We start from the raw sequence: 25,906 nt of genomic DNA, 5'->3' as shown, positions 1-25,906 counted from the left end.
CACAAAAACGCATGCGTCCCCCATGTTAAACATAGGGGCGCATGACGCGTGCGTCGCCGCTGCGTCGCCCGACGCTAAGGCGACGCACACTAGCAGAACGCTAGTGTGAACGTAGCCTTAATAGCGCCCCCTCTGACATCAGGGTCACAGCAATGCTGGAACTTGGATCTCCCCTGGAGATGACTCAGCTCCTGCAAACCCCCTGGGAGGAGAGATCTAAAGTGAAGGCAAACAATGGTGATTGTTCCAGTGGCCATGCATGGAAGGTAATAGTACCCATCCAAACAGGGGGGACTGCATGCAGCACATTGCACCTCTGCCCAATGCAATCTGCCTCCAGCTGTGCAATAGTTAATGAGTCAAGGAAAAGGGATTACCATAGAGGTCTGTGCAAACAGCCTGCAATGTCCCCTCTGCAAGACACAGGGGCTGGGGGGCTGCCATTTACAATTCACAGCTCAGATCTGTGTTTGTGTAAGTGGCCTGTAAACATGTCAGAGGTCACGGAGAAACCATTATACCGTAAGATGCAGAGGGCAGAAAGGGAATTTTTATGGCACCACATTCCTCATATTAACTTATGGCACCTGACTGCTGCTCCTGCCTCCTGCTCCGCTCGTCTTTCTGCTTGCCACTCGTCTTTCTGCTTGCCGCTGTCCCTGTGTCTGCGCTGCTGCTGGACGCCTGGACCTGTCCTGGACGGTGGACGCGTGGATGACAGCAGCCGGATCTCTTCTCTGAGCTCTTAGGAATCTGACGAGCTCGCACGACCGCAAGTGACAGGACAGAGCGACCTTCGGCCCGGAAGTGACTCGCATTCATGGTGATGGTGGCCCCGGTGGTGACTGGTGAGTATTGCAGGCGCAGCTGTGTGAAACTCAGTCCCAGCAGCAGGCCCGGCCCGGAAGTGACTGGCTGCGTCGTATCCATGGTGACGGATGGTCCCGACTCCCGGAAGTGAGTATTCCGGCTGCAGCTGCGCACCGTAAATGGGCCCCCCATCTCGCCAGGGCCCCGGCACTTGCCCGGGTACGCCGGGTGCTGACGCCGGCCCTGCTCCTGCCCCGGTGTTGGTTGAGGGGGAGTTGGAGTATGTGGTGGAGAAGATTTTGGATTCTCGCGTTTCGAGACGGAAACTCCAGTACCTGGTCAAGTGGAAGGGTTATGGTCAGGAGGATAATTCCTGGGTTTTTGCCTCTGATGTTCATGCGGCCGATCTGGTTCGTGCCTTTCATTTGGCTCATCCTGGTCGGCCTGGGGGCTCTGGTGAAGGTTCGGTGACCCCTCCTCAAGGGGGGGGTACTGTTGTGAATTCTGTTGTCGAGCTCCCTCCTGTGGTCGTGAATGGTACTTCGGCTGGTTCTGTCCATGGACTTCCTCTGGTGGCTGTGGGTGTTTCTGAGTTTCCTTCCACAGGTGACGAGGCTAATTCGTTATTGGGCTGCTCTATTTAACTCCACTTAGATCTTTGCCCCATGCCAGCTGTCAATGTTGTACTATTGGTCTAGTTCGCTCCTGGATCGTTCTGGTTACCTGTTTACTCCAGCAGAAGCTAAGTTCCTCTTTGCTATTTTCTTGTTTGCTATTTTTTCTGTCCAGCTAGCTATTTTGAATATTGCCTTGCTTGCTGGAAGCTCTGGGACACAGAGGGGCGCCTCCGCACCGTGAGTCGGTGCGGAAGGTTTTTTTTCCCTGCACTCTGTGTGTGGCTTTTTGGAGGTTTTTGTGCTGACCGCAAAGTTACCTTTCCTATCCTCTGTCTGTTCAGTAAGTCGGGCCTCTCTTTGCTAAATCTATTTCTAACCCGGAAAGACCTGATAGCTACAAAAACACAGGACAAGCTCTGGGAAGTGGAAACTCTGCTGACCGCAATCCCTAATCCTATCACACACACTAGAAATAGCCGTGGATTGCTTCTAACACTCCCTATGCAACTCGTCACAGCCTCAGAACTAGCTAGCCCTAAAGATAGGAAAATAAAGCCTACCTTGCCTCAGAGAAATTCCCCAAAGGAAAAGGCAGCCCCCACATATATTGACTGTGAGTAAGATGAAATCACAAACACAGAGATGAAATAGATTTAGCAAAGAGAGGCCCGACTTACTGAAAAGACAGAGGATAGGAAAGGTAACTTTGCGGTCAGCACAAAAACCTACAAAAAGCCACGGAGAGTGCAGGGAAAAAAAACCTTCCGCACCGACTCACGGTGCGGAGGCGCCCCTCTGCGTCCCAGAGCTTCCAGCAAGCAAGGCAATATTCACAATAGCAAGCTGGACAGAAAAAATAGCAAACAAGAAAATAGCAAAGAGGAACTTAGCTTCTGCTGGAGTAAACAGGTAACCAGAACGATCCAGGAGCGAACTAGACCAATAGTACAACATTGACAGCTGACATGGGGCAAAGATCTAAGTGGAGTTAAATAGAGCAGCCCAATAACGACTTAGCCTCGTCACCTGTGGAAGGAAACTCAGAAACACCCACAGCCACCAGAGGAAGTCCATGGACAGAAACAGCCGAAGTACCATTCATGACCACAGGAGGGAGCCCGACAACAAAATTCACAACAGTACCCCCCCTTGAGGAGGGGTCACCGAACCCTCACCAGAGCCCCCAGGCCGACCAGGATGAGCCAAATGAAAGGCACGAACCAGATCGGCAGCATGAACATAAGAGGCAAAAACCCAGTAATTATCTTCCTGACCATAACCCTTCCACTTGACCAGGTACTGGAGTTTCCGTCTCGAAATACGAGAATCCAAAATCTTCTCCACCACATACTCCAACTCCCCCTCAACCAACACCGGGGCAGGAGGATTAACGGATGGAACCACAGGCGCCACGTATCTCCGCAATAACGACCTATGGAACACATTATGGATGGCAAAAGAAGCTGGAAGGGCCAAACGAAATGACACAGGATTGATAACCTCAGAAATCTTATACGGACCAATGAAACGAGGCTTAAACTTAGGAGAGGAAACCTTCATAGGAACATAACGAGACGACAACCAAACCAAATCCCCAACACGAAGTCGGGGACCCACACAGCGCCGGCGGTTAGCGAAACGTTGAGCCTTCTCCTGGGACAATGTCAAATTGTCCACCACATGAGTCCAAATCTGCTGCAACCTATCCACCACAGTATCTACACCAGGACAGTCCGAAGACTCAACCTGCCCTGAAGAGAAACGAGGATGGAAACCAGAATTGCAGAAAAACGGCGAAACCAAAGTAGCCGAGCTGGTCTGATTATTAAGGGCGAACTCAGCCAACGGCAAAAAGGACACCCAATCATCCTGATCAGCAGAAACAAAGCATCTCAGTTATGTTTCCAAAGTCTGATTAGTTTGTTCGGTTTGGCCATTTGTCTGAGGATGGAAAGCCGAGGAAAAAGACAAATCAATGCCCATCCTAGCACAAAAGGATCGCCAAAACCTCAAAACAAACTGGGAACCTCTGTCCGAAACGATGTTCTCTGGGATACCATGTAAACGAACCACATGCTGGAAAAATAATGGCACCAAATCAGAGGAGGAAGGCAATTTAGACAAGGGTACCAAATGGACCATCTTAGAAAAGCGATCACAAACCACCCAAATGACCGACATCTTTTGAGAGACGGGGAGATCCGAAATAAAATCCATAGAAATATGCGTCCAGGGCCTCTTCGGGACCGGCAAGGGCAAAAGCAACCCACTGGCACGAGAACAGCAGGGCTTAGCCCGAGCACAAGTCCCACAGGACTGCACAAAAGAACGCACATCCCGTGACAAAGACGGCCACCAATAGGATCTAGCCACCAAATCTCTGGTACCAAAGATTCCAGGATGCCCAGCCAACACTGAACAATGAATCTCAGAGATAACTCTACTACTCCATCTATCAGGGACAAACAGTTTCTCCACTGGGCAACGGTCAGATCTATCAGCCTGAAATTTTTGCAGCACCCGCCGCAAATCAGGGGAGATGGCAGACAAAATTACCCCCTCTTTGAGAATACCCGCCGGCTCAGGAACACCCGGAGAGTCAGGCACAAAACTCCTTGACAGGGCATCAGCCTTCACATTCTTAGAGCCCGGAAGGTACGAAACCACAAAATCAAAATGGGAGAAAAATAACGACCATCGAGCCTGTCTCGGATTCAACCGTTTGGCAGACTCAAGATAAGTCAAATTCTTGTGATCTGTCAAGACCACCACGCGATGCTTGGCTCCTTCAAGCCAATGACGCCACTCCTCGAATGTCCACTTCATGGCCAACAACTCTCGATTGCCAACATCATAATTGCGCTCAGCAGGCGAAAACTTTCTAGAAAAGAAAGCACATGGCTTCATCACCGAGCCATCAGAACTTCTTTGCGACAAAACAGCCCCTGCTCCAATCTCAGAAGCATCAACCTCAACCTGAAACGGGAGCGAAACATCTGGCTGGCACAACACAGGGGCAGAAGAAAAACAACGCTTCAACTCCTGAAAAGCCTCTACAGCTGCAGAAGACCAATTGACCACATCAGCACCCTTCTTAGTCAAATCAGTCAACGGTTTAGCAACACTAGAAAAATTAGCGATGAAGCGCCGATAAAAATTAGCAAAGCCCAGGAACTTTTGCAGGCTCTTCACAGATGTCGGCTGAGTCCAATCGTAAATGGCCTGGACTTTAACAGGGTCCATCTCAATAGTAGAAGGGGAAAAAATGAACCCCAAAAATGAAACCTTCTGAACTCCAAAGAGACACTTTGACCCCTTCACAAACAAGGAATTCGCACGAAGGACCTGGAACACCATTCTGACCTGCTTCACATGAGACTCCCAATCATCCGAAAAGACCAAAATATAATCCAAATACACAATCAGGAATTTATCCAGGTACTCTCGGAAGATGTCATGCATAAAGGACTGAAACACTGATGGAGTATTGGAAAGCCCGAATGGCATAACCAGGTGCTCAAAATGGCCCTCGGGCGTATTAAATGCTGTTTTCCATTCATCGCCCTGTTTAATACGCACAAGATTATACGCCCCTCGAAGGTCTATCTTGGTGAACCAACTAGCCCCTTTAATACGAGCAAACAAATCAGACAGCAACGGCAAAGGATACTGAAATTTGACTGTAATTTTATTAAAAAGGCGGTAATCAATACAAGGTCTCAAAGAACCATCCTTCTTGGCCACAAAAAAGAAACCTGCTCCTAACGGTGATGACGACGGGCGAATATGGCCTTTCTCCAAGGATTCCTTTATATAACTCCGCATAGCGGCGTGTTCTGGCACAGATAAATTGAACAATCGGCCCTTAGGAAACTTACTACCAGAAATCAAATTAATTGCACAATCGCAATCCCTATGAGGAGGTAGTGCACTGGCTTTGGGCTCATCAAATACATCCCGATAATCCAACAAAAACTCTGGAACTTCAGAAGGAGTGGAAGACGAAATTGACAAAAATGGAACATCACCATGTACCCCCTGGCAACCCCAGCTGGACACAGACATAGATTTCCAGTCCAATACTGGATTATGAACCTGTAGCCATGGCAACCCCAAAACGACCACATCATGCAGATTATGCAACACCAAAAAGCGGATATCCTCCTGATGTGCAGGAGCCATGCACATGGTCAATTGGGTCCAGTACTGAGGCTTATTCTTGGCCAAAGGCGTAGCATCAATTCCTCTCAATGGAATAGGATACTGCGAGGGCTCCAAGAAAAAACCACAGCGCCTAGCATACTCCAAGTCCATCAAATTCAGGGCAGCGCCTGAATCCACAAATGCCATAACAGAATAGGATGACAAAGAGCAAATCAGAGTAACGGACAATAGAAATTTAGACTGTACCGTACCAATGGTGGCAGACCTAGCGAACCGCTTAGTGCGCTTAGGACAATCGGAGATAGCATGAGTGGAATCACCACAGTAAAAACATAGCCCATTCCGACGTCTGTGTTCTTGCCGTTCAGCTCTGGTCAAAGTTCTATCACATTGCATAGGCTCAGGCCCATGCTCAGATAGTACCGCCAAATGGTGCACAGCTTTACGCTCACGCAAGCGTCGATCGATCTGAATGGCCAAAGACATAGACTCATTCAGATTAGCAGGCATGGGAAATCCCACCATGACATCCTTAAGGGCTTCAGAGAGACCCTTTCTGAAGATTGCTGCCAGGGCACATTCATTCCACTGAGTGAGCACAGACCACTTTCTAAACTTCTGACAATATATCTCCGTTTCATCCTGACCCTGACACAGAGCCAGCAAGATTTTCTCTGCCTGATCCACTGAATTAGGTTCGTCATAAAGCAATCCAAGCGCCAGGAAAAACGCATCAACATCACGCAATGCCGGATCTCCTGGCGCAAGGGAAAATGCCCAGTCTTGAGGGTCACCACGCAACAAAGAAATAATGATCCTTACTTGTTGAACAGGGTCACCTGAGGAGCGAAGTTTCAAGGCAAGAAACAATTTACAATTATTTTTGAAATTCAAGAACTTAGATCTATCACCAAAAAACAAATCAGGAATTGGAATCCTAGGCTCTAACATCGGATTCTGAACCACAAAATCTTGAATGTTTTGTACCCTTGTAGTGAGATTATCCATCCAAGAGGACAGACCTTGAATGTCCATGTTTACACCTGTGTCCTGAACCACCCAGAGGTAAAGGGGAAAAGAGAGACAAAACACACTGCAAAGAAATAAAAATGGTCTCAGAACTTCTCTTATCCCTCTATTGAGATGCATTAATACTTTGGGCCAGCTGTACTGTTATGACCTGGTGGTTAGGACAAGAATGGACCTGATGGTCAAGAGCACCCGGAAAGACCTGATAGCTACAAAAACACAGGACAAGCTCTGGGAAGTGGAAACTCTGCTGACCGCAATCCCTAATCCTATCACACACACTAGAAATAGCCGTGGATTGCTCCTAACGCTCCCTATGCAACTCGTCACAGCCTCAGAACTAGCTAGCCCTAAAGATAGGAAAATAAAGCCTACCTTGCCTCAGAGAAATTCCCCAAAGGAAAAGGCAGCCCCCACATATATTGACTGTGAGTAAGATGAAATCACAAACACAGAGATGAAATAGATTTAGCAAAGAGAGGCCCGACTTACTGAACAGACAGAGGATAGGAAAGGTAACTTTGCGGTCAGCACAAAAACCTACAAAAAGCCACGCAGAGAGTGCAGGGAAAAAACCTTCCGCACCGACTCACGGTGCGGAGGCGCCCCTCTGCGTCCCAGAGCTTCCAGCAAGCAAGGCATTATTCACAATAGCAAGCTGGACAGAAAAAAGAGCAAACAAGAAAATAGCAAAGAGGAACTTAGCTTCTGCTGGAGTAAACAGGTAACCAGAACGATCCAGGAGCGAACTAGACCAATAGTACAACATTGACAGCTGGCATGGGGCAAAGATCTAAGTGGAGTTAAATAGAGCAGCCCACTAACGACTTAGCCTCGTCACCTGTGGAAGGAAACTCAGAAACACCCACAGCCACCAGAGGATGTCCATGGACAGAACCAGCCGAAGTAACATAGTAACATAGTAACATAGTAACATAGTAACATAGTTAGTAAGGCCGAAAAAAGACATTTGTCCATCCAGTTCAGCCTATATTCCATCATAATAAATCCCCAGATTTACGTCCTTCTACAGAACCTAATAATTGTATGATACAATATTGTTCTGCTCCAGGAAGACATCCAGGCCTCTCTTGAACCCCTCGACTGAGTTCGCCATCACCACCTCCTCAGGCAAGCAATTCCAGATTCTCACTGCCCTAACAGTAAAGAATCCTCTTCTATGTTGGTGGAAAAACCTTTTCTCCTCCAGACGCAAAGAATGCCCCCTTGTGCCCGTCACCTTCCTTGGTATAAACAGATCCTCAGCGAGATATTTGTATTGTCCCCTTATATACTTATACATGGTTATTAGATCGCCCCTCAGTCGTCTTTTTTCTAGACTAAATAATCCTAATTTCGCTAATCTATCTGGGTATTGTAGTTCTCCCATCCCCTTTATTAATTTTGTTGCCCTCCTTTGTACTCTCTCTAGTTCCATGATATCCTTCCTGAGCACCGGTGCCCAAAACTGGACACAGTACTCCATGTGCGGTCTAACTAGCGATTTGTACAGAGGCAGTATAATGCTCTCATCATGTGTATCCAGACCTCTTTTAATGCACCCCATGATCCTGTTTGCCTTGGCAGCTGCTGCCTGGCACTGGCTGCTCCAGGTAAGTTTATCATTAACTAGGATCCCCAAGTCCTTCTCCCTGTCAGATTTACCCAGTGGTTTCCCGTTCAGTGTGTAATGGTGATATTGATTCCTTCTTCCCATGTGTATAACCTTACATTTATCATTGTTAAACCTCATCTGCCACCTTTCAGCCCAAGTTTCCAACTTATCCAGATCCATCTGTAGCAGAATACTATCTTCTCTTGTATTAACTGCTTTACATAGTTTAGTATCATCTGCAAATATCGATATTTTACTGTGTAAACCTTCTACCAGATCATTAATGAATATGTTGAAGAGAACAGGTCCCAATACTGACCCCTGCGGTACCCCACTGGTCACAGCAACCCAGTTAGAGACTATACCATTTATAACCACCCTCTGCTTTCTATCACTAAGCCAGTTACTAACCCATTTACACACATTTTCCCCCAGACCAAGCATTCTCATTTTGTGTACCAACCTCTTGTGCGGCACGGTATCAAACGCTTTGGAAAAATCGAGATATACCACGTCCAATGACTCACCGTGGTACAGCCTATTGCTTACCTCTTCATAGAAACTGATTAGATTGGTTTGACAGGAGCGATTTCTCATAAACCCATGCTGATATGGAGTTAAACAGTTATTCTCATTGAGATAATCCAGAAGTACCATTCATGACTACAGGAGGGAGCCCGACAACAAAATTCACAACACTAACCCTAGCCCTAACCCTAACCCTAATGGGAAAATGGAAATAAATACATTTTTTAAATTTTTCCCTAACTAAGGGGGTGATGAAGGGGGGGTTGATTTACTTTTATAGCGAGTTTTTTAGCCGATTTTTATGATTGGCAGCCGTCACACACTGAAAGACGCTTTTTATTGCAAAAAATATTTTTTGCGTTACCACATTTTGAGAGCTATAATTTTTCCATATTTTGGTCCACAGAGTCATGTGAAGTCTTGTTTTTTTGCGGGACGAGTTGACGTTTTTATTGGTAACATTTTCGGGCACGTGACATTTTTTGATCGCTTTTTATTCCGATTTTTGTGAGGAAGAATGACCAAAAACCAGCTATTCATGAATTTCTTTTGGGGGAGGCGTTTATACCGTTCCGCGTTTGGTAAAATTGATAAAGCAGTTTTATTCTTCGGGTCAGTACGATTACAGCGACACCTCATTTATATCATTTTTTTATGTTTTAGCACTTTTATGCAATAAATACTATTTTACAGAAAAAATAATTATTTTTGCATCGTTTTATTCTCAAGACTATAACTTTTTTATTTTTTTGCTGATGATGCTGTCTGGTGGCTCGTTTTTTTGCGGGACAAGATGACGTTTTCAGCGGTACCATGGTTATTTATATCTGTCTTTTTGATCGTGCGTTATTCCACTTTTTTTTTCTTACGGTGTTTACTGAAGGGGTTAACTAGTGGGCCAGTTTTATGGGTTGGGTCGTTACGGACGCAGCGATACTAAAAATGTGTACTTTTATTGTTTTTTTTTTTATTTAGATGAAGAAATGCATTTATGGGAATATTTTTTTTTTTTTCCATTATTTAGGAATATTTTTTTTATTTTTTTTTTACACATTTGGAAATTTTTTAACTTTTTTATTTTGTCCCGGGGGGGGGGGGGGGACATCACAGATCAATGATCTGACAGTTTGCATAGCACTCTGTCAGATCACCGATCTGACTTACAGTGCTGCAGGCTTCACTGTGCCTGCTCTGAGCAGGCTCTGTGAAGCCACCTCCCTCCCTGCAGGACCCGGATCCGCGGTCATCTTGGATCCGGGCCTGGAGCAGGCAGGGAGGGAGGTAAGACCTTCGCAGCAACGCGATCACATCGCGTTGCTGCGGGGGGCTCAGGGAAGCCCGCAGGGAGCCCCCTCCCTGCGGGAAGCTTCCCTATACCGCCAGCACATCGCGATCATCTTTGATCGCGGTGTGCCAGGGGTTAATGTGCCGGGGGCGGTCCGTGACCGCTCCTGGCACATAGTGCCGGATGTCAGCTGCGATAAACAGCTGACACCCGGCCGCGATCGGCGGCGCTCCCCCCGTGAGCGCTGCCGATCGCATATGACGTACTATCCCGTCGGTGGTCATAGGGGCCCACCCCACCTCGACGGGATAGTACGTCTAATGTCAGAAAGGGGTTAACCGATTTCTATCCTTCCTATCATTGGTGGAAAAAAGGCTTGGGGAAAGCATATTGCCTAAGATGAATGCCCTTCTGGCTACTATGTTGCAGCCTGCACGCAACACAAAAGGCAAAATTTGTTCTTCGTATAATATGGTCAAAAATGTATATTCAATTTTTCTTTCTTTTGTTAAATCGTGGACTATAATGTAATGAGAGAAGAAGTTTGTTCTCATTATTAGTGTTTATATTATATTTACCTACAATGAGCAATGAGCTCTTTGTGGCAGTTTTTTGCCCTGAATCTAGATTACCTTGTCCAGGATACAATAATAATAATTTTTTTTTATTTCTATAGCACCAACATATTCCACAGCACTGTAGATTACAGAGGGGTCTTTTACAGATAATAAAGACATAACAAAGTAATGCATACAACAGATACCGAGAGGAGTCAGGTTCCTGCTCTCAAGTTTACAATCATTGAGGAAATAGGTGAAACACGAAGGTAAATGGCAAAAAGTGCTTATGTTGTACGGTCCATCCATCGATATAATAAATAGGGTATTCACATAATGGTGCATGAACGGGTCACCAACCAGTATCTGTATAAGTACAAATACAGAGTGCTATTACAGTAAGTGCATGAGCGGGAGGGTGAACAGATGCTATAAGGGACCAGATTTAGAAGAAAATTTTGGAAGGACAAAAATGGAATAGATTTATAAGTTAGGTGAGACGATAGGCTACTCTAAAGTGGTGTGTTTTGGGCATGCTTAAAACTGTGGGTATTGGGAATTGAATTGCCGTGGGTCACGAGAGACTTGGCACAGCACGAAAGAAATTTTGGAGACTGGAGTGGGAATTTCGGTTTATTGAGGATGATAAGTCATAGGTTATTAGCGGAATGGAGGGCATGAGTAGAGTGATAGACAGAGATGACAGAAAAAATGTTGGGTGGTGCAGAACTCTGAAGAATTCCCCTAAGGGATTGGATTTTATAGTATGTTTTGGGTGGAATTGTATTTACAAATAAAGGATTGACAAAAGTGGTGGTGGAGATCGTCTCATCATGTAAGCCGTCCAACTGTAAGTCCAAAAAGAAATTTAGAGATCAATGGTGAACATGTGTGAATTTTAAATGATAATTGCTTTGATTAATTATTTGATAAATACCAGTATGGCAGATATATCACTCATCCGAATACATCTGCCATACCTGATGAGACATTAACTAAACAGGTTGGACGTGGTAAATATAAAATTATTTTCCACTATGCCACAGCATTGCTGCATATAGCAGAGATCATGGTATCCTTTGAATCCCCGGCAAGGAAGTCATCATCTGTCCCCTGGCCATCATGACAACCCATTGGTGACCTTCAATCACGTCATGGGCGCCCCAATGGTCGGAGTTAATGACACATGCACGCCAAATATTGACAGCAGCATTTAACAAGTTAACAATTGCATGCGGAGCACTGCTCTACCTGTTATTGTTAGGGGCAGGTCCTGGCTGTAATACACAGCCATCAACTGCCTGGTTTGGGACAGGCTCGCTGCCTGAGCTAGCTCCATACACCCCCTTCCGAGATGTGCCGTACACATACGCCGGATTTGTGAAGGGGTTAAAAGGCAGTGCCTCTCTAGTATGCTTCAGTTTTGGCTACTTGTTATAGGAGGCCCAAGCTGGAGACTGTTGACTCTGTGTTGAGTGGAAAGAGTTTGGCTGGTGTCCACTCAGCAAAACAGCAAAAGTTTTCACTGAGCAGGAAACATATCTTATCCTAGTAATATGCCAAATTTGACTCCTTCTCAAAAGTAAGAAAATGTTTGCTTTTATAACAAATGTTTTAAAGTATCCGATAAATATTCTCTTTGCTTCCACATCTGTCAGAACGCAAGCAATTGAGCATTCTGCTTGCCCCATTTGGTTCATTTTCTGTCTCCCTGGTGTAACAGTTGGGTATCATTACAGTCGTTGTCAACTTGTCATCAATTTCACACTAACTATCATCCCCATTACCTGCCAGCAATAACTTAACCCCTTCATGACCCAGCCTATTTTGACCTTAATGACCTGGCCGTTATTTGCAATTCTGACCAGTGTCTCTTTATGAGGTAATAACTCAGGAACGCTTCAATGGATCCTAGCGGTTCTGAGTTTGTTTTTTCCTGACATTTTGGGCTTCATGTTAGTGGTAAATTTAAGTAGATAATTTTTGCGCTTATTTGTGAAAAAAATGGAAATTTGGCGAAAATTTTGAAAATTTCGCAATTTTCAAATTTTGAATTTTTATTCTGTTAAACGAGAGAGTTATGTGGCACAAAATAGTTAATAAATAACATTACCCACATGTCTACTTTACATTAGCACAATTTTGGAAACAATTTTTTTTTTGCTAGGAAGTTATAAGGGTTAAAATTTGACCAGCGATTTCTCATTTTTACAACGAAATTTACAAAACCATTTTTTTAGGGACCACCTCACATTTGGTTTGAGGGGTCTATATGGCTGAAAATACCCCAAAATGACACCATTCTAAAAACTGCACCCCTCAAGGTACTCAAAACAACATTCAAAAAGTTTATTAACCCTTCAGGTGCTTCACAGCAGCAGAAGCAACATGGAAGGAAAAAATGAACATTTAACTTTTTAGTCACAAAAATGATCTTTTAGCAACAATTTTTTTATTTCCCCAGGGTAAAAAGAGAAACTCAACCCCAGAAGTTATTGTACAATTTGTCCTGAGTACACCGATACCCCATATATGGGGGGAACCACTGTTTGAGCGCATGACAGGGCTCAGAAGGGAAGGAGCGTCATTTGACTTTTTCAATGAAAAATTGGCTCCAATCTTTAGTGGACACCATGTCGCATTTGGAGAGCCCCTGTGTGCCTAAACAGTGGAGCTCCCCCACAAGTGACTCCATTTTGGAAACTAGGGCCCCCAAGGAGCTTATCTAGATGCATAGTGAGCACTTTGAACCCCCAGGTGCTTCACAAATTGATCCGTAAAAATGAAAAAGTACTTTTTTTCACAAAAAATGTATTTTAGCCTCAATTTGTTCATTTCCACATGGGCAGCAGGATAAAATGGATCATAAAATTTATTGGGCAATTTCTCCTGAGTACACTGATACCTCACATGTGGTGGTAAACCACTGTTTGGGCACACGGCAGGGCTCGGAAGGGAAGGAGCGCCATTTGACTTTTTGAATGAAAAATTAGCTCCAATCGTTAGCGGACACCATGTCGCGTTTGGAGAGCCCCTGTGTGCCTAAACATTGGAGCTCCCCCACATGTGAAACTAGACCTCCCATGGAACTAATCTAGATGTCCGGTGACCACTTTAACCCCGCAAGTGCTTCACAGACGTTTATAATGCAAAGCCGTGAAAATAAAAAATTGTTTTTCTTCCCTCCAAAAATTATTTTTTAGCCCGCAATTTTTTATTTTCACAAGAGTAACAGGAGAAATTTGACCCCAAAAGTTGTTGTCCAGTTTGTCCTGAGTACGCTGATACCCCATATGTGGGGGGGAACCACTGTTTGGGCACACGTCGGGGCTCGGAAGGGAAGTACTGTCGTTTTGGAATGCAGACTTTGATGGAATGGTCTGCGGGCATCATGTTATGTTGGAAGAGCCCCTGATGTGCCTAAACAGTAGAAACCCCACAAGTGACCCCATTTTGGAAACTAGACCCCCCCAAGGAACTTATCTAGATGTGTGGTGAGCACTTTTAACCCCCAAGTGCTTCACAGAATTTATAACGCAGAGCCGTGAAAATAAAAAATCATTTTTCTTTCCTCAAAAATTATGTTTTAGCAAGCAATTTTTTATTTTCGCAGGGGTATCAGGAGAAATTGAACCCCAATAGTTGTTGCCCAATTTGTCCTGAGTATGCTGGTACCCCATATGTGGGGGTAAACCACTGTTTGGGTGCACGTCAGGGCTCGGAAGGGAGGGAGCACCATTTGACTTTTTGAACGCAAGATTGGCTGGAATCAATGGTGGCGCCATGTTGCGTTTGGAGACCCCTGATGTGCCTAAACCCCTCAATTCTAACTTCAACACTAACCCCAACACACCCCTAACCCTAATCCCAACTACTCTAGCCATAACCCTAATCCCAACCCTAACCCCAACACACCCCTAACCACAACCCTAACCCCAACACACCCCTAACCCTAATCCCAACCCTAATCCTAACCCCAATCCCAACCCTAACCCCAACCGTAACCACAACCTTCACCTCAACACACCCCTAACCATAACCCTAACCACAAGCCTAATCTTAACCCTATTTCCAACCCTAGCCCTAATTCCAACCCTAAGGCTATGTGCCCACGTTGCGGATTCGTATGAGATTTTTCCGCACCATTTTTGAAAAATCCGCAGGTAAAAGGCACTGGATTTTTACCGCGGATTTCCAGTGTTTTTTTTGTGCGGATTTGACTTGCGGATTCCTATTGAGGAACTGGTGTAAAACGCTGCAGAATCCGCAGAAAGAATTGACATGCTACGGAAAATACAGCGCAGCGTTTCCACGCAGTATTTTCCGCACCATGGGCACAGTGGATTTGGTTTTCCATAGGTTTACATGGTACTGTAAGCCTGATGGAAAACTGCTACGAATCCGCAGCGGCCAATCCGCTGCGTGTGCACATAGCCTAATTCTAACCCTAACCCTAGTTTTAACCCTAATTCTAATCTAACCCTAACCCTAACCGTAGCCCTAACCCTAGTTCTAACCCTAACCCTAGTGGAAAAATAAAAGTAAATATATTTTCTTTATTTTATTATTGTCCTTAGCTATGGGGCTGATAAAGGGGGGAGTTCCTTCACTATTTTTTTTTATTTTGATCACTGTGATATGTTTTATCACAGTGATCAAAATTGTACCTGGAACGAGTCTGCCGGCTGGCAGATTCGGCGGGCGCACTGCGCATGCGCCCACCATTTTAGAAGATGGTGGCGCCCATGGAGAAGACGGATGGACACTGGGAGGCTCGGTAAGTATGAGGGGGGGAGATCGGAGCACAGGGGGATCGGAGCATGGGGGGGGATCGGAGCATGGGGGGAGCGGACAGGAGGACGGGGAAGCGGACAGGAGGATGGAGGGGAGCGGAGCACAGGATGGAGGACCGGGGAGGAGATCGGTGGTGGTGGGGGGGACAGATCAGGGTTTCCAGCCATGGCCGATGATATTGCAGCATTGGCCATGGCTGGATTGTAATATTTCACCAGTTTTCATAGGTGAAATATTACAAATCGCTCTGATTGGCTGTTTCACTTTCAACAGCCAATCAGAGCGATCGTAGCCACGGGGTGGTGAAGCCACCCCCCTGGGCTGAAGTACCACTCCCCCTGTCCCTGCAGATTGGGTGAAATTGAAGTTAACCTTTTCACCCGATCTGCAGGGACCCGATCCCTCCATGACGCCACATAGGCATCACAGGTCGGATTGGCACCGACTTTCATGACGCCTACGTGGCGTCACAGGTCGGGAAGGGGTTAATGTCCCTCTCCACACACATCTGCATTGTCCTTGTGTGCCCAACAACCCAATGGCGGTGATGGACATGTAGAAGTTGCTGTTCTTCCCAAATTCCTTGTTGCATTCTTGTCACTACTTTATGCTGCTCGTATAGATGCTGCAACATATGCAGGATTGAATTCCATCACTTTGCAACTTTGAAAATGAGGTATGCTCAAGAAAAACATTTTGTTTCTGCAAAGCCTGTAGGCAATGCTTTACCATGGAAAAATGGTTAATGGTTGAAATGACAAAACACTTTCATGGCCATGGCCTGCACCTTCTAAAAGAACACTTCTTTAAAAAAAAAAAAAAATGCTATCAAAATTAGGACATGCAGGAAGCATGCATTACCTTGCCCAAACACAATGCAGCCACAACGTAATGGTCAAAAACTCTGTTCTTGGGTGTCCCGGGACCAGAGGCTCCTTCCTTGTCTCTAATGCTATTGGCGCCACAGCTCTGCTCCCCAGATTACTTATGATGGTGAAGACGACGGGGGCACGTATCTTGCCTTAGATCCTGAATCCATCCTCAGTCTGTACACTTCCCCCACCCAGGGGGGGAGTAGTGGTGTACTGTAATACACCAACCGGACTAACAAGGTAATACGAACAGGGGTAATGAAAAACATACAAATATACTCACAAATATAAAATATACAAATTTATTCACAAATATAAAGAGGGAAATGCATTGGGGAGTAGAGGATGGGGTTAAACCAAAGTAGGAGAAGAAAGGGAATTAGCAAACCGTCAAAACTTAGCAACAGTCACAGATGAATCCACCAACCGCCTTTCTCCAATAACAACCACCAACAACCTCCAGCCATGCAGCATAAGCTAGCTCTGACAATGAGTGCTAACCAGGACCCAATTTATATTAGAAATGGGCGTGGCTAACAGTGAACAGCGGAGCCTTAATGCTCCATGAGTATCAACTGAGCAGATTAGCCCCTGCACTGCCAAAAGAAATTTACACCATTTAATATGAAGGTGAAGTCCTTCTAATTAGTGCAGGAGAAATCAGATATTGCCGTCTTCTGGCTCTTCTCTGTTGCGATAAACCTCTGACAGTAATTCTAGCTAATGGGGAGCCATCTAGCATATATGCTTCTTGACGCAGAGCATCATTTCCTCTGCTGTATGGCTTTTGAAAGACAGCACTTCAGCTTACAAAAGTATAAAGTCAGAGAGATTTGAGAGTGGATATAATGTTTTCCCTGTTGCTGTGGAGCATAGAGAGATATCCATTTAGAAGAAGGTGAATAAGTCCTGTCTGGTGTTGAGACCTAGACCTAGGGCCTAACCATGAAGGTGTCACCACCTGTCCTGGTTTCTGTAGTGCATCGCTGCCACCAAAAACATTAACCCAGTGGGCTGTAAAAGAGATGTACTTCTTTCTAGTCTTAATTAGTGATGAGCGAACATACTCGTTGCTCAGGTGTTCCCGAGCACGCCCAGGTGGTCTCCGAGTATTTGCAACTGCTCAGAGATTTAGTTTATCACCGCAGCTGAAGGATTTACAGCTACTAGCCAGCTTGATTACATGTGGGGATTCCCTAGCAACCTGGCAACCCCCACATTTATTCAAGCTGGATAGTAGCTGTAAATCATTCAGCTGCGGTGATGAAAACTAAATCTCCAAACACTAACAAATACTCGGAGACCACCCGAGCATGCTCAGTAAAACCCGAGCAACGAGTATACTCGCTCATCACTAGCCTTAATCCTTGCTCCATATGTTAATGATGCAGTGCACTTTGAGCACAATGACAAGTATAATGAGCTGCCTTATTTCTCTGCACATGAAAGCACAGAGCAAGCAACCTTTTATACAAGAAGAATTGCAGCTGGGTATTCTCTACTGAAGTTGAGCACGTCCTTATTTCCCAAAGGAAGAGGAATTCACGAAGTGGTATGGCAGTGACCTCACTACTGGCATCTTTAGCAGGTTCGAATTAAGTTGGCACCCAAGCGTACACTAGGGCACTTATTGTTGTTTCCTGGCCACACAATCAGGTATCTAACTGCCACAATAAACCAGAGAAATAATTTGAGCAAATCGAGCAAAAGGTTATGATTGAGATGACACTAACCAGACCACACAAAGGGCTTGCGAACACCACATATACAACATTGAGACTTCTCCACCAACAGTTGTGTGCCAGTCCTTTGTAATGACCACACATCTACAGTATTTATACATATTAATGAGGTCTCCTCAGAGGCTTTTTTCAACTTTTCCAACCTCATCATATGGGAGGCCTCCATCTCATCTCTATTCGTTACCTTTGAAATGACTCTAACTTCCAAATATACTTTTTAAAATATAGAGCCAAAAGCTAGATGTGGCCTCACAAGTAATTTATAGAGAGATAATAATATATTTGACTCCCAGAATTTTATCTCCTTTTTATACACCCTAAAATCATGTTTGCTTTTGCGGCTGCTGCTTGACATTGAGTACTGCTGCTCACCTTACTTTTAGCCAGAATATCCAAGTCCTTCTCCTGTTCTGTAGTCCCGAGTATATTTCTACTTAATGTATATTAAGCAATGGGATTATTCTGTCCCATGTGCATTACTCTACATTTATCAACATTAAACCTCACCTGCCAGGTGTTTGTCCATTCAGACATCTTATGCAGATCATGATGCAATATTGTACGGTCAAGATTAGTTGTTATTATCCTACATAATTTTGTGTCATCAGCAAAGACTGAGACTTCACTCTCAATCCCATTCACAAGGTCATTATGTAATTATTGAAAAGACTAAAATTAATTGGTCCTAACACAGATCATTATGGTCCACACTGCTGACTATATCCCATATAGAGAATGTACCATTTACCAAGACACTTTGTTTCCTGTTTCTTAAAGAAGTTATCCGGTCTTAAGCTACAACTTTGCAGTCACTCTATGTGACTGCAGGCTTGTGAATCCTTGCATTGTGCACACTGCATGGATTCTCAGATGCCGGTACAGGGCAGTCATGTGACTGCAAGTATGCAATTTGCATACTTCCGGCTACATTCCAAATTGACTGTATTCAGACTTGCTCAATACACTTGAATTGATCGAGGCTGTGCCCATCTAGTTGGCTCGTGAATGAATTTATGCAAATCACATACTTGGGGTCACGCACCCACCGCTTACAGCGTCAAGAGAATCCTCACAGAGCACAGTGCACATGATATGAGGAGTCACAAGTCTGCAGTCATATAGAGTGACTGTACACTTGCAGATTAAGAGTGGACAATCCCTTTAACCAGTTCTATACCCATCTGCATATAGTTTCCCCTAGTGCCTGCTTGTGGAGCTTCAGAATAAGGCTGTCATGTGGTACAGTACCAAATGCCTTTTGCAAAGTCATATGTATATATATCACATCATGGTCAACATCCAGATTTGCACTTACCTGCTTATAACCCATTGTGGTGGTTAGAAACAACCTTTCTTTCGTGAATCCATACCGATTGGCAGTTATTATGTTATTTTCTGCAATATATTTCTGCAGGCCATCTCTTATAATGCCCTCAAAAACTTTTCACACTACTGATGGCAAACTTACTGGATGGTAGTTGCCAGTATCTACCTTCTTACCTTCCTTAAAAATTGGTACAATGTCAGCCATCCTCCAACCCTGTAAGTAGAAAGTCTACTTACAGATGAGATACAATAGTCTGTCAATTACTGAGCTCAATTCCCTCAGTATCCGTGGATGAATGCCATCTGGGCTGGGTGATTTGGCAATGTTTAATTTTCTCAGATGCAGGCATACTTCTTCTTGTGTCAAACTTGTTATAGCAGGTGGAGAACATTGATTTTTACCTTGTCGAATGATCCCTGGAAGTCAGTTCATTGGTGCACACGGATGAAAAATACCTGTTTAATATCTCAGCCTTTTCTTTGTACTCTATAATTATCTTGTTATTATCGTCTTTTAAGGGGCCGATGCTGTCAGATTTTTTTTTCAGCATTAATCTATTTATTATATTTGTGGTATTTATTGTAATGTCGCTAACAATTTTTTTTTCTGTAAATAACTTTGCTAGTTTGATTTCTTTTTTACATTTCTTATGGAAATCTTTATACTCCTGGAATGCAATCTCTGAGTTCTCAGCATTCAAGGTTTTCAATGTCCTTTGTTTTAGTCTTCTTATACTTTATACTGTTTTATTTATCCATAATGGTTTATTTTTATTCCTGGACATTTTATTACCAGAGGGTATAAGTTCTCTACAGGATTCTAGTAGTATATCCTTAAACATGACCCATTTATATTTGGTATCCTCAGTTACCATGATGACATGGTCCCAGTCTACATGATTAAGCTCTTCCCTTAATTGATTGGATTTAGCTTTACTAAAGTCTCTAAATATAATATTTATTTGAAACATACCATATTATGGCCGTTGCATCCCAAACGCTCCAGAACCTGTAGATCTGAAATTGTATCTGGTCTATTTGACATGACCGAATCCAGCAGATTATTTCCCCTAGTTGGTTTATCTACCAACCGAGAGAGGTAATTGCCCTAAATTGTGGATAAGAACTTACAGCTTTTAGTAAAACCAGAAGATTCTATGTCCCATTGAATGTCTGGATAGTTAAAATCCCCCATAATAATGACCTTATTATAATATGCTGCCTTTTTAATTTGTTGCAGCATTTCCTTTTTTACCTGTTCAGCTATATTAGGATTCTTGTGGCAAACTCCAATTAGCAGCCTTTCATTATTTCCAGTTAAATGTACATTTACCCATGCTGACTCTACATTGTCACAGCTCCTCCAATGTCGTTATTGAGCACAGGTCTGAAGTTGGATTTAATGAAAATACACACCCCTCCACGGTTTTGCCATTCCTAGGCCTTTCTAAATGTAGTTTAACCCTCTACACTTGTCATCTAGTCACAGCTTTCATCCAGCCAGGTTTCCATAATGCACACCACATCGTAATCTGTGGCCGACATAAGAGTCTCCAATTCATTCATTTTGTTTGCAAGACCTATTGCATTTTCCAGCAGACATTCAATACTAATAGCACATTTATTACTCCTACTCACCTCCCTACTTTCCTTGCATGTCCCAGCCCCTCTAAATCCTCATTAACCCTACTGTCTCACTCTCTCGGTCTACTCTATTAGCACAACTACCCTCCCTCCTTCCAGATCCTAGTTTAAAGGCTCCTCCATCCGTCTGACCATTCTTTCCCCTAGTACATCTGTACCTTCTACATTGAGGTGCAGCTCGTCCTTGCTGTAGAACCTGTAGCCGACAGAAGTCGGCCCAGTTCTCCATGAACCCAAACTCTTCCATATTGCACTAATTTTTGCATCACTTATTTATCTCCCTAAGCTCCCGCTGTCTTTCGAGTAAGGCTGCCGTCACACTAGCAGTATTTGGTCAGTATTTTACATCAGTATTTGTAAGCCAAAACCAGGAGTGGAACAATTAGAGGAAAAGTATAATAGAAACATATGCACCACTTCTGCATTTATCACCCACTCCTGGTTTTGGCTACAAATACTGATGAAAAATCCTGACCAAATACTGATAGTGTGACGTTAGCTTAACACTAATAGCACCGGCAGTACAGCTCTGGCAAAAATTAAGAGACCACTGCAAAATGTTCAGTTTGTCTGATTTTTCTCTTTATAGGTATATTTTTGAGTAAAAATGTAAATTGTTCATTTCAGACCTCAAATAAAGCAAAGAAAATAAGTTCATAATCATTTAGAAACAACAATACTAATGTTTTAACTCAGTAACTCAGGAAGAGTTCAGAAATCAATATTTTGTGGAATAACCATGATTTTTAATCACAGCTTTCATGTATCTTGGCATGCTTTCCACCAGTCTTTCACACTGCTTCTGGCGCAAAAATGTAAGCAGTTCTTCTTTGTGTGATGGCTTGTGACTATCCATCATCCTCTTGATTATATTCCAGAGGTTTTCAATGGGGTTCAGGTCTGGAGATTGGGCTGCCCATGACAGGGTTTTGATGTGGTGGTCTCTTAATTTTTGCCAGAGCTGTATTTCTGATAACACCACTTTGGAGGTCCCAGCCTTCAGCTTCTCTCCTAGTTCCCAGGAATAATTTGTAAGGACTTTTAAACTGCCTCTGACTTTGTTATTGGTACCGATGTATAACCATGATGACCACTGGGCTTCCCTCAGTCCCACTCAAAAAACTGTCTATCCAATCCACAATATGCCAAACTCGAGCACCCGTCAGACAATACACTGTTCAGCATTCACACACGGCTCAACTTAAACTTTGTACATACGGCTCCATGGCTGTAAACAAACAGCTCCGCTCCGTACACCTCATACACACACGTCTCCTCTCCGTACACCTCGTACACACACGGCTCTGCTCCATACATGTTGTACATACACGGCTCCACTCCATACACATCATACACACACAGCTCTGCTCCATACACACACGGCTTTGCTCAAAACACATCATACACACAAGGCTACGCTCTGAACACACACGGCTCTGCTGCATCCACATCTTCAATCCCTCCACACATGCAGTAAACTTCCCCTCATCCAGCACCATGACAACCCACACATCACAGTCCTGCATACACTGAGGCCCCTGATCATGTGACCCCTGACTCCTCCCCTCCATGTGACTGATCACATGACTGTGACCTCATCACAGGTCCTGTCCGCACAGAAGAGCCGTATATCTGGTGTGCGGCTCTGCAGGTGGAGGTAGGTGCTGGAGGTTCCCCATTACTGGGGGACGGGGGGCATTAACCCCTTCATTATCAGGCAAATTATGAAGTTTTGCATCACCGCAGTTCTCGAGTCATAACATTTCTGTTTTCTCTTTATCGCTGTATTTAGGTTTTCATTTTATGGGATCTGTGGTCTTTTGTTGACATTTAGGGTGCAGATACCGCACTGATCGACAGTTAGCGTCATATTTTTAAGGAATGGAAAAAAAATGGCTGAAATTACATAGTTATTTTTGCACTTTAAATGTACAGTTATTGTGATATCAGATATTTCCTGGGAAAAAAATAGTTTTATGTTTTCATTTTCCCAAATCCTGAACTATTCTTATTTTCCCGTTGCCATGGCAACCAACAATACAACTGCGATCACATAACGAGTTGGCCATGGTCTGATTAACCATGTGGAAGTGACCATTACTGCTGATTACAGCATCTGCGGAATTTAAGAGCTCCTGCAATCAGCGAGATGTGAGCTCATAAGGGACAAGCTGCCTGAGAATCCTAATCTACACCTCCTAAATTGGGCCAGAATATGAGGTGCACGTTCATTCTCTCTTGGCTACATTAGGATGTGATGGACAACCCCTGAAAGCTGTGTTTACCTCTAAACCTTTTTGTTGTCTTGTCCATTATTGGAGCAGAACAATGGAAAGCAGCCTGGGACTGATATCCCATTGAACACACAGCCAGACTAGCCCCACTGACTATAATGAGCTCAATCAACTTTCTACCCAGCATGTTTCAAACCTAAGTTCTTCCTCCTATCAGTCCAAGCTCATCAGCTCAGTGCTCCGTTCTGCCCCTATGCCATCTCCTCTAAGCGATTATCTGCCCTCAAGCTGTTTCTACGTACTCATCTTTGACCTTAGGACGTCTCTTCAGAGCTCATATCTGCCCTCAGGCCATCTGCTCATCTGTCTTCAGGCTATCTTCTCAGTGCTTCACTCTGCCCTCAGTGCTCCTCTCTGGCTTCAGCCCATCTTCTCAGTGCTTTAGTGATGAGCGAGTGTATTCGATACTATTCGCACAGATATTACGGTATTCGGGTTACTCCTTACCTTGCAAGTATTTGTGTACTCGCCTCGCTATATTCGGATGCCCAGCTGTGCAGTTTTGGCGCCTCCTTTGCAACCACTAAACATGCTGGGATTCTTAACCAATCACAGTACTGCTGCAGACATCTTGGTTGTGGCATTACTGTGATTGGCTGGCCGCCCAGCGTTATAGGGTCTATTTAAGCCCTGCCGCCACCATTTTGCGCACATTGCAGCCTGCGTTCTAAAAGCATAGGGAGAGATCACTCAGCTGCTAGGGAGAGTCTTTAGGCCTATTGATAACACAAAAGCCATTTTCAGGACCACCTGCAGTGTATACTAGGTCAGTGTTGAGTAGGGAGAGAGAGATACTCGAGCAGGGACAGTTTAAAGGAGCCAGTCACTAGATGCAAAATACCACAAAAAAATAGCTCTTTTCAGAGCTAAAGACACAACAAAGTCAGAGTACAGGGAGGGAGAGATTGTGTATTAGGTAGGGAGAGGTTAAAGTGTTCTTCCAGTGTCCAACTTAAAACAGCTCTTGTTAGAGGCAAAGCAATATTTTTTCCAGCACAAAGAGTACTAGCATTTAGTGCTGCCTTTTTTCTAAAAAAGAAAATACCAGTCTGTTTTCCCCGCTGTGTTTGGGGTCACAGCCTGGCTTCTGCTGTCCACATTAGTCCACTTAAAAAGGCAGTTAGTGCCCTACGCAAAGCAGTAGTCCAATCATTTCCTACTGCCTGCTACCAAGCATGCACCAGGCCATTTTTCACGCTGTTTTTGTGCTCAGAGCCTGGCTTCTGCTGTCCACATTAGTCCAATTAAAAACGTGGTAAATGCCCTACGCAAAGCAGTAGTCCAATCATTTCCTACTGCCTGCTACCAGGCATGCACCAGGCCATTTTCCACGCTGTTTTTGTGGTCACAGCCTGGCTTCTGCTGTCCACATTAGTCCACTTAAAAAGGCGGTTAGTGCCCTACGCAAAGCAGTAGTCCAAACATTTCCTACTGCCTGCTACCAAGCACGCACCAGGCCATTTACCCCGCTGTTTTGTGGTCAAAGCCTGGCTTGTGCTGTCCACATTAGTCCACTTAAAAAGGTGGTTTGTACACTACGCAAAGCAGTAGTCCAATCATTTCCTACTGCCTGCTACCAAGCATCCACCAGGCCATTTCCCCACTGTTTTTGGGGTCACAGCCTGGCTTCTGCTGTCCACATTAGTCCACTTTAAAAGGTGGTTAGAGCCCTACGCAAAGCTGTAGTCCAAACATTTCCTACTGCCTGCTACCAAGCACGCACCAGGCCATTTTCCCAACTATTTTGGATGTGACAGCTAGCTTGGCTTGTGCCATCAACATCTGAAAATCTGTGTACAAAACCCAAAATGGCAAAAAAGCCTGTTAAGGGACAGGGACGTGGACATGGTGTTGTCAGTGGTGCACAAAAAAGCACTGAGTCTGTGTCAGGTCAGAAGAGCCTTGATGCATCCACTGTGTTCCTGGAAAATTTTCCGGGTCTGGAAGTCTGAGATAATGGGCGTATCCTGGTGGCGGCTTTAAAGGTCAGCAAGCTGGTACACGTGCCATGCATGGCTCACGTGCTGAACCTAGCTGTTCAGAAATTTATGAAAAGTTACCCTGGCTTGCCGTACCTACTTGAGAAGATGCACCGTATTAGTGCCCATTTCCGCCATTCCTCTAACGCTTTTGCTGGTCTTATAGCGCTGCAAAAGCGCTTGAATTTGCCAAGTCACCAACTCATTTGTGACCTGCCCACGCGATGGAACTCAATTTATCATATGTTGGCGAGGATTAGTGAGCAGCAAAAGGCAGTAGCTGAATACCATCTTCAACATACCCGACAGACTGAGATTCAGCCACCACACATAACAACTGTCGAGTGGGTGTGGATCGCTGACATTTGTGAGGTTCTTGAGAACTTTGAGTATTGCACCAACCTCATGAACAGTGATCAGGCTATTATCAGCGTAACAATCCCGCTGCTGTGTCTCTTGAAACAATCATTGCATAATCTCAAAGAGGAAGCTTTGAGTGCCCAGCATGTTGGCATAGAGCCAGATTTCACAATGGGTGATACTACCCAGCCCAGCCAATATTCTGAGGCAACATTGGGTGACGAGAATGAGGTGGGAGAGGACTTTTTTTCTGTGCTACCGAGGGAACTCCTAATGCTATAGAGGGGACA

General features: G+C 44.5%; 1 protein-coding gene and 1 pseudogene across 1 annotated transcript in view; both read left to right on the top strand.

The window, feature by feature from the left end:
- Positions 1 to 25,906, top strand: part of LOC138663928 (zinc finger protein 665-like) — a 256,803-nt pseudogene that overhangs the window by 59,107 nt on the left and 171,790 nt on the right.
- LOC138663916 (oocyte zinc finger protein XlCOF22-like) overlaps positions 22,587 to 25,906 on the top strand; it is a 64,640-nt gene continuing 61,320 nt past the window's right edge. Inside the window, exon 1 of the mRNA XM_069750286.1 lies at positions 22,587 to 22,640. The gene's annotated coding sequence lies outside the window, so the exon portion shown is untranslated. The remainder of the gene's footprint in view (positions 22,641 to 25,906) is intronic.

This window comes from Ranitomeya imitator, chromosome 2 (genome assembly GCF_032444005.1).
Source record: "Ranitomeya imitator isolate aRanImi1 chromosome 2, aRanImi1.pri, whole genome shotgun sequence".
In the NCBI taxonomy this organism is placed as follows: domain Eukaryota; kingdom Metazoa; phylum Chordata; class Amphibia; order Anura; family Dendrobatidae; genus Ranitomeya; species Ranitomeya imitator.
This window is presented reverse-complemented; position numbering and strand designations above follow the sequence as displayed.